Below are 12,961 nucleotides of genomic sequence, written 5' to 3' on the forward strand. Positions count from 1 at the left end.
TAAAATAATTGTGCCCAGATGAGCTGCAGATGAGAGCTGAGCTTTCTTGTTTTAAAAAAAGTATATATTTTTTATTTCAATAGCTTTTAGGTACAAATGGTTTTTGGTTACATGGATTGTACAGGTGAATTTTGAGATTTTAGTGCACCTGTCATTCAAGTAGTTTACATTATATCCAATATGTAGTTTTTTCTCCCTCTATCCTCCCAATCCTCCCCTTTCTGAGTATTCATAATTCATTATATCACTCTGTATGCCCTTGCATACCCATAGCTTAGCTCTCAGTTATAAGTGAAAATATATGATATTTGATTTTCCATTCCTGAGTTACTTCACTTAGAATAATGGCTTCCAGCTCCTTTCAAGGGACATTTTAAACAAGGGGGATCAAGACCATGAAGCATTTCTTGGAAGAATTGTTTGGGGAGTTGAAACATGGCATTAGGACAATGCACAATTAAAGCAATGGCTACCAAGAGGTGATGGAAGTGGTCCAGTCAAAGCGAAAGCGACTGCTCAAAAGATCATGGCAACAGATTTTTGGGGATGCTCAAGGCATTTTGCTTGTTGACCTTCTGGAGGGCAAAAGAATAGTAACATCTGCTTATAATGACAGGATTTTGAGAGTTAGCCAAAGCTTTAACAGGAAACCCTGGAGAAAGCTTCACCAGAGAGCCTCACTTCACTACAACAATGCTCCTGCTCGTTCCTTTCATCAAACAAAGACAATTTTGCAAGAGGTTCAATGGGGAATCATTAGGCATCCACCTTACAGTCTTGATTTCAGTCCTCTGACTTTTAGTTTCCAAATCTTAAAAAATCTTTAAGAGGCACTCAGTTTTCTTTAGTTAATAATGTAAAGACTGCATTGACTTGGTTATGTTCACAGAACCCTCAATTCTTTAGGAATTTAGTAAGTGACTGGTTTCATTGCTTACAAAAATATTGATGGCGCTTATGTTGAGGAATAAAGTTTATATACATTTTTTATTTTTAGCTTTTAATTTCATTTTTTTAATGAACTTCTTGACATTTCCTCATATTTTATTTACCTCAGCTTACATGCCATTTTCCAAGGGGTTGGGGGGTCATACTCATAAACCCAGAGATTCTGGGTTTAATTTCTGTAGTACATAACCAGAGAGATCCTGTTAAGAATGCCCAATAGTTAAAGACACTTATCTCAGCAAATATTATTAGATTATTTGCCAAGAGGTCTAATTATCATGTTAACAAAGTTGGACAGGGTAACCTGACCTATTCGCTTTTTCTTTCTAGCATGTTCTTGATAAAGGAAGTGAATGAATCTGAGCAGGCAGCTTCAACTCCCTTTTCCGTAACTTTTTTTTTTTTTTTGAGACCGCATCTTGCCCTGTCGCCCAGGTTGGAGTGCAGTGGCGCGATCTCAGCACACTGCAAGCTCCGCCTCCTGGGTTCACATTCTCCTGCCTCAGCCTCCCGAGTAGCTGGGACCACAGGCACCCGCCACCAAGCCTGGCTAATTTTTTTTTTTTTTCGTGTTTTTAGTAGAGATGGGGTTTCACCGTGTTAGCCAGGATGGTCTTGATGTACTGACCTCGTGATCCGCCCGCCTGGGCCTCCCAAAGTGCTGGGATTACAGGCGTGAGCCACCGCGCCCGGCCTTCCTTAACTTTAATCAAGATGGGCTAGTCCTCTACTTATGATAGAAAGAAAAGATGAAATGCCTTAAATGGATACATAAACATAGGCTGTCTTTCTGTGAATACATTTTTTATTCTGTTTTCCAGAATCTTTTTAGTTAACGCATTTTTATTTTTGAAACAAAAGCAAAATAGTTCAAATTATAAAATTAACCTCTATTAACTGAAAAAGATTCGGCAATACAAAACACTCAGGAGATAAAAATATCACATATAATTTTGCATTCCTGTGATAAAGTGTTACCATTTTCACATATATATTTTAAAAAATAAATGGTATCACTTTATATATGCTGTTATGTAATCTTCTTTTTAAAGTTAATTATAGTATTCATCTATTTTTATTTTTTTATTTTTTTGAGATGGAGTTTCACTCGTTTCCCAGGCCGGAATGCAATGGCGCGATCTCAGCTCACTGCAACCTCCATCTCCCGGATTCAAGCACACACCTCAGCCTCCCGAGTAGCTGGGATTGCAGGTACCTGCCATCACACCTGGCTAATTTTTGTATTTTTAGTAGAGAGGAGGTTTCACAATGTTGACCAGGATAGTCTTGAACTCCTGATCTCAGGTGATCCACCCGCCTCAAACTCCCAAAGTACTGGGATTACAGGTGTGAGCCACCGTGTCCAGCCAGTCAATATTCATCTATTTTATATGTATGTAGATATATCAAAATCAAAGTTATTCTCATGATTTAACAAAATTTTATCAAAGATATTTCAAAATTCAGGCTGGCAAATAGAGTAGAATACTAAGTACAGATACTGTAATTATTTTTAGGTTATCAAAATTGGAAATCAACAAACTTATGGGCTTTAAAAATATTTTTAGAACAAAATATTTTATTTATGTAAATAATTTGTAGAAAATAAAGCTGTGTTGTCCGGTATGCTAGCATTTTGCTGCATGTGTCTACTTAAACTAATTAAAATGAAATAAAATCAATAATTCAGTTCCATGGTTGCAGTAGCCACATTTTAAGTGCTTGATAGTCATATGTTGCTATTGGCTACAATGCAATATAATACTGCAATATACAAATATAAAATATTTCCATCATCACAGAAAGTTCTATTGGTGAGTGTTGGTGTAAAGTTCTAAATATGTCACAATCTAAGTTTAACCCATTTGTTGAGCACCAAGTATGTGTTAGATTTTGTGTTAGGCACTTTTTACTGTTCCCATGTGTTGTTTTACTTAAGACTCAAAAAGACTGTGGGAACGACGTTGTTATATCCACATTGCAGGCTTAAAAAAAAGAAAAGTGGTGGCTCATGAAAGTGAAGTGATTTCATTAAAAGCATAAGCAAGGGTGGGCACGGTGGCTCACGCCTGTAATCCCAGCACTTTGGAAAGCCAAGGTGGGCAGATCACCTGAGGTCAGGAGTTCGAAACCAGCCTGACCAACATGGTGAAACCCCCTCTCTACTAAAAATACAAAAATTAGCCGGGCATGGTGGCATGCGCCTGTAATCCCAGCTACTCGGTAGGGTGAGGCAGAAGAATTGCTTGAACCTGGGAGGTGGAGTTTACAGTGAGATCTCGCCATTGCACTCCAGCCTGGGTGACAGAGTGAGATTCCATCATTTTAAAAAAAAAAAAAAAAGCATAAGTAATTAGCTATATCCTGTCCAAGCTCTTAGTAGCTTTACATCTGGTTACTTGAGGCACTTGTTCTCATAGTGCATAGGCTGCTGATCTCTGCTGTGAGAGCCTAAGGAAACCCAATCCCTTGCATTCCACACTGGGTATCAGATGTGGAAAGAAACAGCTCTGTCTACTAGGTTCTTCATGGCCGCATCTTCGTAAGTGATTGGGACTCTTGGAATGTGGCCCTCAGCTGCTCACCTGAAGCCTTAATATAAAGTCTCAGCTTTTCAACATTCCTCACAAAGCCCATCACACCCTTGCCTGAAGCTAACTCTCCTTCATCATTTTTTCCCATTCTCTACTTCCCAGTGTGTATGTCAGTCATGTCAGGTTATAATTCCCAAAAGAGACATCGTGTTGCTCACTACCTTCACGTGTGTTGCTCACTTGACCTGAAAGCCTTTTTTACTCTTTTCAGTCTATTAAACTCCTGATGATTTTTCATAGCTCAGGTCCTGCTTCCCCCAGGATGCTTTAATTTAACCATAGAGAGAATGATTAGAAGTCCCCCAGCATGTCCTTATAGTGCCCTGTTCTCATGTGCTCCTTAAAGCATGCTTGTCATGGAGTCATCATTGATTAGCTCATGTTTCTCCATGTTTCTTCTTGACAGCTGGACCCATATCTTAATCTTGAATAATACCAAATACAGATATAAATGTTCCATCAGTGGAGCATCTTTATTTTCCAGATAGAAGGTATCATATTATCTGAAGATTGGAAAGTAGAAGGAGAGAGAATCCTTTCTCAGGAAAAATAGACCTCAAAAGATCAGAGAATGCCCACCTTTTTTCCACATTCCATTTGTTCCTTTTCCCCCAAAACAGATGAGGACCGGCACCCATCTTTGATGGTCCTGACACTAAAATGATCTCTAGGAATACCTTGGCTTTTTTCTTTAGAATATGGAGGAAAAAGAGAAAAACTCCACATAGAAGTGTCTGTAGCAACTTGAGAATGTGGCGGCAGAAGCCTTGTCTGATAGCCTTGCTCTCCTCCAAGGCCACAAATGGACCCCTTTCCATGTGCTTGAGAGGAAGGCCTCTGTTTCCCTCGCATCCCAGCTCCCAGCCAGGCTGCCTGAATCTTTCAAGATGTTCTCCTATCCCTTCATTAACTCTCCTCTGTGCCAAAGGGAGCTGCTTGCCATGACGCCTGCCGTAATATGTCAGCAGCTGACATGCAATCGCTTCGTGGAGGATACTGCTTGGTCACAGGACTCACATTAGACTGACACACTGCCTCCCCTTGACGGGAAAGAGCAATTTTTCCACATTCTTAGTTAGAAATAAACTGGTATAAAATGCTAAACTCCTGTAGCAATGTGATGTGTATAGGGACATTATAAATACAGGAATTTTTATAACTGTCATTCACCTTTCTAGCCTTGGGTTGCATGGCACATGGTTATGATAATCACTTGCCTTTGTCTCAAGCATATTGATTCATTTATCCATACACTTACTCATTTATGCATTCAGAAAACGTAGGGGGCAAAATCCAGGCAGTTTCAGGAAGTGCTAAGGGACTGAGAGGTCAACAAAACATGGTCTCTGCCATTAATAACATCTCATTCAAGCAGGAGACACAGGCATATAACCATGATTATAATGCAGTGAGACAAGGGCCTGGAAGAGAGTCGAGCACAAAGCACTGTCAGGTGAACAGAATAGAAAGTGCCATTCATGATGCCTGAGGGGATTGGGGAGGGTTTCGTGGGGAAATGAAATAGCAGCTGATATTTGCAGGACAATGGCATTTTCCTGGTCTGGGTAGGGAAGCAGTCAGTCTGGCAGGGGCAATAGCAGGTGCATAGGAGGTAAGTGTAAAGGAGCATGGGCTGCAGTGTTCCGGGTCTGGAGGTGAGATAAACAGGTAAGGGTCATAAGAGTTGGCACTGGACAGCACAGCAGGGAACACATTGTACAAGGCCTTAAAAGCCCTAATAAGAAGCTTGAACTTTCTCATGTTGATGTGGAAGAGCCATCAATTATTTTGGTAGGGTTGAGCATAATCAGGGATTTTAAGATGAGTGCTCCTCAACTTAATGGAGTCAGAAGCAATAATATACTTTTGCACTTCTGTCTCTCCTCCTTGTTTATTTGTATCTTTCCCTATCTGTTTTTAATAAGGACTAAAAACTCTGAAAGACACACAAAAGGCCTGGTAGTTTATGCTTGTGGGTAGTGTGAAAAGAGGGGAACTTGGCAGTCTGACTCTTACTCTATTGGTTACAGCAGGCCCTAGAAGCGTACTAGACAAAAAAAAAAAAAAAAAGAGGAAATCTGAGAACCTTGGGGTTTGTAGAGTGAGGAAAATAAGGGGCTCAAGGGTACCAATATGGGACAGAGAAGGGTCAAGTGGCCTTGGAGCCTCACTGCCTGATCCCCTGTTGTAGTGAAGGCTGATCTGATGCCAAAAGATATGCAGGGGAAGGGTCTCGAGGACACTCACACTATAAGGTAAAAGCAAGAGACATGGACACACTGCAAATAGCAGACTCATCAGTGCAGATAAAGGCCAATGCTTTGCTGATTGTGTATATGCTTGGGCAGGGTATATCCATTAAAATTTGTGTATGTAGATAGAAGCTGATGAGAAGATATCAATAATAAAATGGCCACATGGGTCTTTTTTTTTAATGCCCTAAAGGAGATGATTAACCCTAAAAGACTGTGATATTGTCTGAGATTATGCCAGGTAACATGTGTGTTGGGTTTAATCAGATCTAAGTTTGAATCCCAGTTCTACTGTTCACTGTTTCTGTAATCCCTAGGAAATTGCTTACAGTCACCAACTCTCTGTCTCCTACTTTATAAAACAGGCATGAAAATACTTACCTCTCAGCATAATGGAGAGGACTAACTGCAGTAATGTGTGTAAAATGCTCAGCCTATTGTCAGGCATTCAAAGAACGGTAATTGTTATCTTACATAGTTTGCCTATTTTGTAGGTAGCCCAGTGTCGGGCATTCAAGAACCTTAGAAATACTCTTTGGTGTGACTTCTCCTGGCTTTCAAGTACACTGGGAGTTTAAATTAATCTTTTGCAAGTATAAGACACATTAAGAGTTATCGCCGGTTGGTATTGAAGGAGATAGTCATTTGTCAGTAATATTGACCCAAGGAAAACCAGTCAGGTATAAAAGGCATCATTTTGAAATGATGTGATAAATGAAGCTCCATCATTTGTATGAGGAGATAGAAATAGGGTCAGATCTTATGGGCCTGCCCTGTCATAGTTAAATAGTCATTGCAATCCCAATAAGCAGGATTCCTTAGTCTTCATATGAGCTAGGCATTGGAGGTACTGGTCCATGGAAAGAATGGAGATAAAATTTGTGTACCAAAAGTATCAAAACCTGAGACAGAATGACCATTTGAGAAAAAATAATAATTTCAAAGTGCGGTAAATAGGCATCAGTGTTCCCACAAAAATTAGTACGTTTAAAAATATTTATTTGAGTATGTATATCATTCATTTATTAGAATTATTCAGTGACAAGCCTTCAGTGCCCATGTCTGAAGGCCAGCAAATTTTATTAAAATTTAACCAAGAGCAGAGGAAATTTTGACATGCTGCTGTTATTCCTTCAGCATTCAGGTTTATGTTTAATTCAGTGCTTCATAATTTGCTATGAAATAAACTTCCTGCTATGAAAAATTTACAAAATGTGGAGCAATGGGAGCATATGTCAGGTAGAGTATGATATTATTCTCTGCTTAAAGAATTGTTTATGTGCCATGAACCTACTCTGGTGTATTTAAAAGGAAGATAGAACTTAATATTAGATGCTAAAGAAACAGAAAGGTTTATATTTAATTTCCTGATCACATATACAAATGAGAGGTTCATCGTCTGCCCTGCATTGTTCTAGACACTTCTGGGACAGCACAACCTCCCATCTGGTTTCCCTGCTTCTGGCCTCTCTGGCCTCTAATTTCTCCCCATTACTGTGAGAACCCGGGAGGCGGAGCTTGCAGTGAGCCGAGATCGCGCCACTGCACTCCAGCCTGGGCTGGGCGACAGAGCGAGACTCCGTCTCAAAAAAAAAAAAAAAAAAAAAAAAAAAAGAATACATATTCCAACCTTAGCTTTATTTTTAGCAATACATAATTTTACCTACTTATGGGGTACATGTATGCATTTGCTGTATGCATACAACCATCAACTTAGGGTATTTAGGATATTCATCACCTCAAATATTTATCATTTCTTTGTGTTAGGAACATTTCAAGCCTTCTCTTCTGATTATTTTGAAATACACAATAAATTTTTGTTAACTGTACTCACCCTACTATGCTGCTGGACACTAGAATTTATTCCTTCTAACAGTATGTTTTTGTGCATTAACCAGCCTCTCTTCATCCACCCTCCTCCACCCTTCCAGTCTTTGGGAACCATCATTCTACTCTCTCCCTCCATAAGATCAACTTTTTTCACTCACATATATGAGTGAGAACATGCAATATTTAACTTTCTGTGCCTGGATCATTTCACTTAACATAATGGCCTCCAGTTTCATCCATGTTGCTGTAAATAACAGAATTTCATTATTTTTATGTCTGAATATTATTCCGTTGTGCATATATACCACATTTTCTTTTTACATTCATTTGTTGATGGATACTTAGGTTGATTTTATATTTTGGCTATTGTGAATAGTGCCATAATAAACGTGGGGTGCAGGAATCCCTTTGATATACTGATTTCCTTTCCTTTGAATAAATACTCAGTAGTGGGATTGCCAGATCATAGAGCAGTTCTAGTTTTAGTTTTTAGAGAAACCCCACATTGTTTTCCATAATAGCTATACTAATTTACATTCTCATGAACAGTGTATAAGAGTTCCCTTCTCTCTGCATTCTCACCAGCATTTATTATTTTTTGTCCTTGTGGTGATAGCCATTCTAACTGGGTCAAGATAATACCTCACTGTGGTTTTTATTTGCATTTCCCATATGATTAGTGATGTTGAGCATTTTTAAAATATACCTGTTGGCCACTCCCATCTTCTTTTGAGAAATGTCTGTTTGGGTCCTTTGCCTACTTTTTAATGGGAGATATAGATAAGCATATATATTTGCTGTTAAGTTGTTTGAGTTCTTGGCCCTATTTCTCACCATATACAAAAATCAACTCAAAATAAATTGAAACATAATACCCCAAACTGTAAAACTACTAGAAAAAAAAATTAGAGAGAAACGACTTCAGGATATTGGTCTAAGATTTTATGGCTAAGACTACAAAAGCACAGGCCATGAAAGCAAAGGAAACAATCAACAGAGTGAAGAGACAACATGTTGAATGGGAGAAAATATTTGCAAGCTACTCATCTGAAAAAAAATTAGTATTGAGAATACACAAGAGAATCAAGCAACCCTAGTTTCTGAAGGTTTCTCTCTGTCTTCTCTCTCTCTCTCCTCTCCCCATCTTGTAGCATCAGGAAACTTTGATCTCCAGTGGCCTTTGTAGTTTCTAGCAGGAGAAGTAATGGGTCACAGGCAATCTCTGCTAGGATTTACAAGCCTCAGAGGAGTCAATAGTTCTAGGAGAAGCAGTTGCAATCGTTGTAGTGGTCTCCACAACCACCATCAGTAGTGAGTACTCACCTGGGTTTGTTAATATCATTTCCTCTGTTTTGTCCCTACAATCCTGGGAACTTCCTGTAGTTTCCAATCTCTGTGTTACAACCACCTTTCCTTTATCTTCCTCAACACTTCAAACACTTTGACACAAATATCCTCTATCAAAGTACCTCTGTTTGAAATAAATAATGTGACTTCCATTTTCCTGATTGACTCAAGATCCTGTCAGCGTGTGAGTACAGGTGGGGTCAGAGTAACAATAATGGCCCAAAATGTCTGCTTTTTGCCATTATCTGCTGTACAGATCTTAGGCACCTGTGACATTGCTCTCACTAAGCGTTAATAGGGAGTCCATAGGAAGATCTCCTGTGTGTCGGTTCAGCTGCACAGAGTTGCTGCAATGCCCAGGTTCTTGGGCATCTGTCGTCTCCTATCATGTATTATCCTCACAATCACTGCTTTGCTGCAGTTTTTCTAGGCACTGCCTCTGGTGCCAAAGCATTGCACATGCTCCCTTCTATACTTCATCATCCCTTTTCACCTAGCACCCAAGCAACATTACTTGTGTCACTGAAAATCAGTCCCTCATAAAAATACTCCTTCAAATCAGGTCTAAAAGCCCCATATTAGGTAGAATATGAGCTAGAATGGTATAACAAAAAGATTTCAACCCATTGTGGCTTCAGCATGATAGAAGTTTATTTCTGTCAATGTGTTTTCTAGAAGTGAGAAGCCTGGGGCTGATGTTAGTTGTTCTGTCTCGCCCAGTTCAATGAATTAGCTCCTGCCATCCTCAAAATATGGCTTTTATCTTTGTTTCCAAAATGGCTACCTTGTTAACCATTTCCCAGAGGAAAAAGGGAGACTTTCCTTAAGGAGATGACTTGTAGCTATTATAGACTTCACTTCTGTACACATAACTAATTATTACACATAACTGTACACATAACATTATTACACATAACTGTACACATAACATTTTCCACATAACTGTATTACACATAACTGTACACGTAACATATTATACTGTACACATAACTGTATACATAACATATTACACATAACTGTACACGTAACATATTATACTGTACACATAACTGTATACATAACATATTACAAATAACTGTACACGTAACATTACATAACTGTACACATAACATTATTACACATAACTGTACACATAACTAATTATTACATAACCTGTAACTAATTCACATAGCCACACCTATTGGGACAGAGACTAGGAAATTTGTCTCGACTGGACAATCAGATGCCAAGTTAAAACTCTGGGGTTCAGAGTACCATGTGCAGATGTGTTTTGGGATCTAAGCAAGAGCACCCTGTGGAGACGCTAGGGGAGGTGACACCAAACCCATGCTCTGCTTACCAAGCTATGAGCCTCAGCCCATCCTCTTTACACAAAACCTCATCTGCTTGTCAAGCCATGTGTCCACAGGGTTATCTCTGCCCCAAAGGGCATGTTTGTTCCACTTGTACAAGAGGACTATTTAGACTAGGGGCAGTTCTGAAGACTTTTCATAAAATACATTAGCAGTCTGTATCACAGATTGTCTCTACGTAGGATTCATGTCTAGTCCATGGGGCTGAGGAAAGTTGGGGAGAATTTAGAAACAGACACTATTCTTTGGCCTCCAGTTTTCTCTCTCGTCTATATGAGCACAATACAAAAATCTTGTTCTAACCAAAAACAGACTGATAAAAATTACCTCTTGTAAATTAACGACCTCTATAATCTTCCCTACTAATTCATTCACCTCTTTTATTACCAATGGTCTGAATTAGCTATTATTATTCCTAAGTTACATGTAAGGAAACTGAGGCTCAGAGATATTGGGTAACTTGCCTGAGGTCACACAGCTTGTAAGGGATTAGATATGAATTTGAATCCAGGTCTGCAGACTCCAAAGCCATTGCTGTTTTTGTTATATGACACTGCCTATTAAGATACAAGCACTAGTAGTACCTTGTGATAAAAAATGGGCTACTTGTAATATGAACATTTTTAATAGAGAAATTCCAAGAAACAGGACATCACCAGGGCCACAATGTCATTGTGGTTTACACTTCCCATGAACTCTTTCCAATAAACATTTCATTTAAATTTAATAAAGCAGTTAATAAAGCCATAAAGGTTAATTACTAGTTAAAGGAAAAATATGACTTCACTTTGGTGAACATGTGAAAAATGAATCAACTTCTTTTTCAGTTAACCCAGGATTATACAGGCAATAAAGCATGATTATGGATTTAACATGTTAATTCCCAGTAGATTTAATAGCAGTGCCGTGAAATACATGACCAATCGCTAACCCATCTGACAAGCCTTCAGACAGCACTAATCAAGATTAAATCACTTGGCCCACATGTGGATGCAATATATCTTTCAAGACAAAATGACCATAATTTTTCATCTTGGAGGTAGTATACATCCCTGGTGATAGGATGAGAAGCAGAGAAGAAAAAAGTGAGGAACACAATTTGTGTTCTCAATCTGGCACCTCACTTCAGAAGCTATTTTTGAAGAAAATAACCTTTACCTTATTTTCATAATTTTAAGATTCTCTCCAGGGTTGATTGCTGGTGGAATGATTCATGCTTTACCTGTAACTTGGGGCATAAAGCAAAGCATCCACATCCCTTAAAATATTTTGCCTTTCTAAAAATAGATTACTGGCAGAGTCAGCCCTTTGTACCTCTGCTCTTACATATTTCAGCAACTCTTCAGGTTTCATCACTGTGATTTCAACTTTTAAGAAACTGAATCCTAAATAATACCATATTTCCTATCTCATGAATCATACTGCCTGGTAACCGTAAAAGAAAAGTGTTGTGTTCTTTTGATTACCTAAAGATTAGGAACAGGGGTCTGAGAACTATGGGCTTTGGGCCAAATCTGGCCCACTACCAGTTTTGTAAATAAAGTTTTATTAGTACTAAGCCAAATCCTTTCAGTTATGTATCATCTCTGGCCATTTTCATGCTACAACAGCAGAGGTGGCAAGTTGTGACACACAGTATACTTTCCCAAAGCTTAAAATATTTATTGTCTGGCCCCTTACATAACCATTTTGCTGATTCCTGGTTAAGAGTTTCATTTTTTGTTAATTCAAATTCAACTGAAACATGGATATTTTCAGGGCCTTCTATTTCTCCCATTTATAAAGCCCATTTTTTTCCCAATTGTCTAAAGTCTCACATCAAAACTTCTTCTCACTTCACTTTTTAGTGATTAGAATTAAATATAGGGGCTTGTGCTCTAATACACAAAAGATTCTGAAAAACATGAATTCATTGCCTCTCCACCACCAACAACATTTTGTTGTTGTTGTTGTTGTTGTTTTACAAGGAAACGGTACAGTGTGATGGTAAAGAGCAGAGAACTGGCTCTATACTGCTTGGCGTCAGAGCCCAGGGGATTAAACCAGCTAATATATTTAAAGGTTGATGCCACTGTTCCTTGCACATTGTATATGTTCCTTAATTGCTGGTTTCTTCCTCTTCCTTTCTTCCTCCATTATTACCCATGTTACCTAGGGTACATTTCTTAAGTCCTCTGTGCCTTGATATTTTTATCTATAAAATAGGAATGATGATAATAATAATATACCCACCTCATAGAGTTTTTGGTAGGATTTAAAAAGGTAACACAAGCAATATATTCAGAATAGTGCTGGGCACACAGTAAGCACTACTCCAGTGTTGCTCACCATTATCACAATGATCTTCCTTCTCATCTTCATCACCTTCATTTCTTTAAAAGAGGTTAGTCATGTTGGAAAGGATTAACCCATTACCCACTGGCTAATTAAAAAAAAAAAAAGGATTTACTTAGGTAAGTGTGAGGTATAGGATTGTAAAATCGAACCAGTCCTGTGTTTAAGTCAAGCTCTGTCACCTTGCATTTTTGGGGGGTTGGGGGTCAAACTCTTGCTTTGTCACCCAGGCTGGAGTGCAGTGGCATGCTCATGGCTTCCTGCAGGCCTGACTTCCCAAGCTCAAGCAATCCTCCTCCCACCT

Source organism: Macaca fascicularis, chromosome 15 (assembly GCF_037993035.2).
Source record: "Macaca fascicularis isolate 582-1 chromosome 15, T2T-MFA8v1.1".
NCBI lineage: Eukaryota > Metazoa > Chordata > Mammalia > Primates > Cercopithecidae > Macaca > Macaca fascicularis.